The sequence below is a fragment of the Rosa rugosa genome, chromosome 2 (genome assembly GCF_958449725.1).
Source record: "Rosa rugosa chromosome 2, drRosRugo1.1, whole genome shotgun sequence".
NCBI classification, from domain to species: Eukaryota; Viridiplantae; Streptophyta; class Magnoliopsida; order Rosales; family Rosaceae; genus Rosa; species Rosa rugosa.
This window is the reverse complement of record NC_084821.1, coordinates 30,452,500-30,459,930: the sequence shown is the minus strand read 5'-3', so window position 1 is coordinate 30,459,930 and position 7,431 is coordinate 30,452,500. Positions and strand designations below refer to the sequence as shown.

Here is a 7,431-nt window from a genome sequence, read left to right as displayed (position 1 = left end):
TCAAAGACAAAGACCAAGATGTTGACATTACAAAGACCTCTATTGCCCTTTAACATATTGTCTCAGAAATCTCATACTTTCACAACACCAAGATTAGCACTCAATCAAGAATCAATGTTAAGCATTCGAGAGTTAATTAAAACATATGATCCACACATACACAAGTAGGACTTGGTTGTAATAATGGTGATTGGGGTTTAGCTTAGCATGCTTCAGACAAGTATGATTCATATCCTCACAAGGTATATCCACTCTTTCTTCTCTCAGATCAAGGCAATGCTTAAAAGCTTATAATCACTCATTTATATGTGAGAGAACATATTTTAAGGCAGTCAAATAGCTCACATATATAAGAAACGAAAAGCACTTTGTGAATATAATTTTTTTCAAAAGATCTCATGAAGGATATCAACTACTTGCACGAATGGACCCAAGCCATAGGTTCAACTCTTGTAACTCATCTCCACATCAAAGGCTGTCCCATCTTAAGGATCAAGAAGGTCCTCTCAAAGGTTGTAATGGGGCTAAGGCTCAAGGTTTAAAGAAATGAAAGGTAAGGATTATCAAAGTGTCCTAAAAACCTAGTAGAGCTCATATGAATGTAGAGATCTCGAAATATTTCACCAAGGCATTGCAAAAACGTCACTTCTCCATAGAGGTAATATAAGAGGGCCAAATGTCTTCATGTTGGGCCCAATCTTCAATATAAACTTCCCTTGAACTCTAGTGAAATGGACAAAGGCCAAATTTTTCTGTAGTGGGCCTTCAATTCAAAGCAAACTCCAAAATCACTAAGTATGGGGGATGAAAGTCCATAAACATATATTTTTTTTTTCTTTTTTTCTTTTTAGCCGTACACAATTTTTCTCTTTTCTTTTCATTTTTCACGGCTTCAACATATCTTTTTCTTTATGGACAAGTCTATCCCCACACTTGAACTTTCACCTCTTCTCAATCTTCATCCTTAGCACCAAACCCATGTAGTATGTCTCAAAAGATAGCTCCACTAAGTCCTTAGAACAAAGGGTAGGGTTGTAACTATACTAAGCTTCATGGTTAAGGATTTTAAGGGTGATGAACGAAAAGGCTTAATGTAGGCTCAAAGGGGCTTATCTAGGGGGGTCCCACGACGGGCACAAATGGGGACACAAGTTTATTTGGCAATGGTGGTAATTCCTAGAGAACCTCTATCCCTTCCAGAATCAGGGCCATGTATTGATATCACGTCTCAACAAGCACAAGAGCGAATTCTAGCATTCTCTAGTCCATTAAACTTAATCTATGGCAAGCAGTCAATCAAGATGAAAGAATAATGAGATCATCAAAACATCGCCAAGAAATTAAGAATATATTTTTCATTTCACTCCAAGAAAAAGGGACATGGTTCAATTATCTCACATGGCTTTATGAATCACAACTCATCTTAACATGCTCATATTCCGTACCAAGGTCATGCAATCCATATCCACTACAAGGCACACATTTTTCATATATCTCAATTAACCAAAGAATACCATGTTTAAAATCATCTCAATGTTGTGATCCTCTTTTAGTCATGATTTCAGAGATATAGAATCATCCCAGACAGTTGAAAGGCATCCTAAGACTCAAAACAAAAACAAAAGCAACGAAAATTTTTTATATTTCTGACATTTTTCGATTTTTTTGTTTTGTTTTCTTTTTATGACAAAAACTAACTACAAGCATTAATCCTTCCCCCCACACTTAAATCATACATTGTCCTCAATGTTAAACAAGTTAGAGCATGCAATGAACAATTATCATGTGAATGGAATGATTAACTCAAGAAAACCTAAAAACAAAAACTAAAAACGCAAATAACAAAGATACAATCAGAAAATAGTAATAGAGGAGATAGAGTTTAAGAGAGCAAATCTGCGTTGATGGCTCCTCCACAGCTACGGTTGAAATGGGTTGCCTCCCATGCAGCGCTTAATGTTTAAAGTCTTTCAGCCTAGACTTGTACCTCCATTTACTCCTTTGGAGGAGCGGTATGCGGGCGAGTGGCAGCCTTCTTGCTGGTTTCAGCCTTCGGAGGAGGGTTCTGATGGAGTGACATAAATAAAAAAAAACGGGGGAGGCAAGGTTCGAAACCTTAACCTGCTGCACGAAACCTTTGTCCCCAACCACTGGAGCACAAGCTGTGCTTAATATAATGTGTACAAATTTTATACTTATTATGTCATAAACGAACATAATAAAAATAAACGAGAGGCGAGGTTCGAACCTCAGACCTCTTGTACACGAACTTTACACTCAACCACTCGAGCACAGCTGCTCACGTTATTATCCATACCAATCCTTTTATTTAAACCAACTGTTTCAACTGTTTCAACAATTCGGCACAAAACATCCAAGACTGTTGCAGAAACCCAGCCCAACTCATCCAAAACTGTTTCAGAAACTCGGCCCATCATGTCCAAAACTGTTTCTGAAACTCGGCCCATCAGGCCTCCACCCACAGCTACAGTGATGCCTTGATCCGAGACAGGCCCAAGTACGGCCCACTTGTGTCACGGCTTATCCCTTCCGTGATTTACGGCAGTCAAATCTGCTTTCGGCTACAGCTGTCTGCCACAGCGCCTCGAGATTCCCTCGGTCCCCTTACACGCTCTCCACGCGCCAACAACTTTTCCGGGTTTCAGGGCGACTTTAATCCAACGCGTAGAATGAATCACAGGAATCGTCCATCCAACGGTGGAGATCTGCTCACCTCGCTCTATAAATAGGTGCATTCTGAGGGCGCAACTGTTCACTCCAAAGGAACGAAAATCTCTCCTGAGTTCCAGCCCCTCTCTCCCAACTCTTCAGCTTTCCTCTTCTTTCAAAACTCAAAATATTTCTTCTTCGATTCAATCCTTCTCTTCTGATCTTCTCTCCCATCTAGTTGATTCAATCCCATCTTTCCTCTGAACTTTCAGATCTCCAACACACCATCATCATCCTTAATCCCTTTAACAACAACTCCTTCAAACACTCGACAACTTTACTCTTCGATCTTCACATCCCCTCAACCCATCACCATGGAACCACGAACTCTGCAACTGATGGAGCTACAAACCCAGCAACAAATCGAGGATGGAGGAAACAACCAAGCAGCCGGGAGTAGTGCCAACACAGATTTCTGGCGAAGCCGTGCCAGGTGGGTTCCTACTCCAGATCAAATAAGGATCCTCAAGGATCTTTACTACGACAAGGGAGTTACGCGCCCAACTACAGAGCATATATATTCACGAGATCTGTCTCCAGCTGAACCAGTATGGACATGTTGAGGGCAAGAACATTTATTTTTGGTTCCAGAATGTCAGGGCTCGAGAGAAGCAGATGAAGAGGTGCAATCAGGCTGCTCAAGTGCCCATGGGAACTAGTTCTCCTGGTACTGGTGGATCCATTGATCTCAATTTTGGGTCCACTGGTTCTACTGGTGCTGGTGGATCCATCGACATCAATTTTGGGCCAGCTGGTGGATCCATTGACATCAATTTTGGGTCCACTAGTTCTACTGATGATGGTAGATCCATTAATCTCAACTTTGGTTCCACCGATTCTACTGGTAATGAAGGATTTCTTGATTTAAATTTTGTTTCATATTCTTCCTCACACTTCAACACTAATACCAGTACAACTCTTTTGGCACAACAGGAGGACAAACATCCCTGCAACAACGAGGAGGAGATCACCAGGAGATTGAAACCCTTCCATTGTTCCCCATGCATGGTGAGGACATCTTGGGCATCATGAAGACTACTTCCGAGGGAGGTAGCGGTTATGGCGGTGGCTCTCACATTTCCCTTGAGCTCAGCCTCAACTCCTACAGAGATGCAGACATGGCTTAGTATAGAGTATTATTATTATTATTATTATTATTATTATTTTTTTTTTTTTTTTTTTTTTTTTGTAAATAGCTGAAATTAATAAGACTAAATGAATGCATTTTTTTTATTTTTTTATTATTATTATTATTATTTTTTTAATTTTTTATTATTATTATTATTATTTTTTTTTTTTTTTTGTAAAAAGCTGAATTTAATAAGACTGAATGAATGCATTTTATTTTATTTTTTTATTATTTTTTTTTTATTATTTTTTATTATTATTATTATTATTTTTTTAAAAAAAATATAGGACTCAAAAATATTTATAGGACACAAAATGAAAGACAAAAATATTTATAGGATTCAAAATGAAAGACAAAAATATAAATCCCTTCCCCCACACTTAAATATTGCATTATCCTCAATGTAATCAATTAAAAGCATGCAATGAAATAAGTAAGCATATAGGGATGGAATTTACGAAAATAACTACTAAAACAAAAAGAAAATGGAGGAGTAAAAGGGGAAGAGAAAGCAAATCTGATTATATTCTGAATTGGGTTGCCTCCCAAGCAGCGCTTGTATTTTACGTCTTGCAGCCAGACGGTACCTACATTAAATAAAGTTAGTAACTTAATATTAACAAAGAAATACAAAAAAAAATAAACAAGTAACTATGAATTACAAACTACAAGTATAATTAACAAGTATTTTGTACATAAGACACAAGTTAAGTACACAAGTGAGTATAAAACGTAAAAAGTATTTTTACAAGTATAAAGTGTGAAACAACAAAATAATTTACACGTAAAGAGTATGCACAAGTATTTCTTTTGTTATAAACATTATTGATATCAAATCTAATTCCAAGCGGTAAATCAAGTGGACGTGCGGCCCAAGTATAGTCGTCTAGACACAAAGTCCCTCCTACATCCGTTGGGCAACCTTACTGAAATGGCCAGGTAGGGGAGGGTGAACACGAGAGGAAAAATCCATTTTGGCATGAGCTAAGCCCATTTATAAGCACTTCTGGATTCAAAAACCCGTCATGAACGTTATCCCCTTCCTAGACACCATCTCACATAGGATATTCTTACTAGGATGTAAAAGGTCCTAAGTGTGTTAGACAGTTCAATGAATGTTAATAAAGGCCGCCCTCAACCTTAAGGGACCTGAACTAGGTACCAATAAGGGGTTTAGGCCAATATTAATAAACACGACTTCACCTATTCCTTCTTTAATTTACAACTCACAATTAAACTCGTATTCAACAATAAAAAAAAACAACCTAGTTAATTTAAACTAAGTATCAAACAGTTTATATACAACAATTATAAACAAAAACAAGTGATTTTTCAATCCCCGGCAACGGCGCCAAAAATTGATACGCTCAAAGCAAGCGCATAATTTAACCCTGAAAACATCGTTAGTAGTATAAGCAAATAGGGATCGTTCTATTCCGGGGATTGAGGGTACTCCTGTCATTGTCAAAAACAAATAAAGAATTAAAATAATAAAGTAAAAAGTATTATGTACAAAAATAAAATAAAGAATAAAAATATATACAAGTTAATATAAAAAGGGGGGTTTTGAGATTATAGAATTGGAATTAAAATTAAATGAAATAAAGAAAGTGTAAAAACACATATACAAGGGTGGAACACAAGAAACAAAGATCAAAACTACAATCATATGAATGAAATCCAATTACAATTCCTATAGTTGATTATCTATGTCATGAGAAATAAGTTGACCATGTGAAACATTCGAAGCAAATGATTTCCCATATTTTACTTTCCTTGAATATTTAATCTAAGTGAAAGCACCTAAATTAAACCTATTGAACATGCAATCATAGTCTAGAAAACTAGCTAATCAAGAACACATTCAATGCATGAAGAACAAAGAAAGGATGTCAACCAAAGTGCACAACCTAGTATGAAAAAGTCCATCTATTTGCAATCCTCCTTAATTGATTTCGACTTTTGTCCAAAGCCTTTACTACTTAAATCTAGCACCAATTACATGCATATATCCTAAGTTGGCCATCAAAGAACACATACATATAAAAGTTTTCCATAATCCAAAATCAATTAAGCAATCTCACATAAGCAACATAAAAATCAACATAAAGAAATCACAATTTTTTATTCAAACATAGAAATTGGGCTTAAACTTTGCCCTTAATGTTATTGTTAACTAGAAACAAATTCTTACGAAATTAAATAAGGAAAAAGAATGAATTACACCATGAGTTGGAGATGGAGATGGAGTGCTTGAAACGTTGAAATCTTGAATCTTGGAAGCAAGCCTTCAAGGTGGACGATGGAGGATATGATATTCCCGGCTCCTTCTTCTTCTTCTTCTTCTTACTTGAAAACGCAGAATTTTGCAACTAGAGAATGGAGAGAAAAATGGAATGGAAATGGAGAGACAAAGAAGATGAAATGGATGAAGGAATCTTTTTTTAGAGTGAGAGGAGAAGGTGTTTATATAGGGAAGAAAAAGAAGAGTGAAATGATAAATGGAAGAAAAATAATGAAAGTGGTTTGTAAAATATGGAAAAGATGGAGTAATGATGAAATGAAAGCAAGGCATGAAGGTGTAGAAGTATGGAAGTGATGATGATCTATTGGAGCAGAAAAATATATCCAAGGAAAAAGGGAAAAGCATCTAGCTTTCTTCATGTGGGTAGGAAACATGAACATGTGGTGTTGAGCTGTTTTTAGATCAGTTTCTGCCCCTTTATTCCTTCAATTATTTCTCCAACAAGCATTCCCAATTTCACTATAACCTCTTCATAAAAAATGTTCCATTATGAGTGTAGATCACCCTGGTAAAATTTCATATTTTTATTCCATGTGGTTGGGCCGAAAATGCTGCTGGACCTCTTACAGGTCCAGTTTTCCAGTTTTGCTTCTGCAGGAAATTGGGCTGACTGTTTGAAGGCCTTCCGCTCAATTCTAGCTCTGGCACTCTTCATAAGAAACGATCCTTAGGATGTCTAGAATGGATCTGGAAAGTTTCAGCTCATTTGAAGTTCATTTGGTCCGGCGGCCGCTCCTTCTTCCTTGCTTGGCTTGGTTTTTCCTAGCCGGAGTAGGAAAATGTGTAAAATTGACATTTTAGTACATTTCCATTTTTCTCCACCATTTATAGGTAAGTGTGGACCTAATGCTCATTTCACCATCATTTACTCCAATGTACCTAAGAAAATAGAAATTGAGTTAAAAATCGATTCGTTAAGGAATTAACTAAGCAAAATGTGAGGAATTAACTATTAAAATACCACTTTAAAATGCTCCTATCAAATCTCTGGCTCCAATCCTTCCTTGTTGGGCCCACTGTCTTCTCGAGTATCCTCTTGATCTCCCTGTTGGACACCTCTGCTTGGCCACTGGTCTGAGGGTGGTAGGGTGTGGACACCTTATGGGTTACCCCATACTTCTTCAGCAAAGCCTCGATTGTCCGGTTGCAAAAATGAGAACCTCCATCACTGATCAGCACACGTGGCACACCAAACCTGGAAAATATGTTAGTTTTCAAGAAACCTGCAACCACTTTTGAATCGTTAGTCCTGGTGGCTTTTGCTTCC

The 7,431-nt window shown here is 37.2% G+C and overlaps 1 long non-coding RNA gene across 1 annotated transcript; it reads right to left on the bottom strand.

The window, feature by feature from the left end:
- Positions 1-4,414: 4,414 nt before the first annotated feature.
- Positions 4,415-7,143, bottom strand: LOC133732556 (uncharacterized). The gene is made up of 2 exons (XR_009857177.1): positions 6,084-7,143; positions 4,415-5,314 (listed from the first exon to the last, which is right to left on the bottom strand). It is a non-coding gene; the product is annotated as an uncharacterized LOC133732556 (long non-coding RNA).
- Between the last annotated feature and the right edge of the window lie 288 nt (positions 7,144-7,431).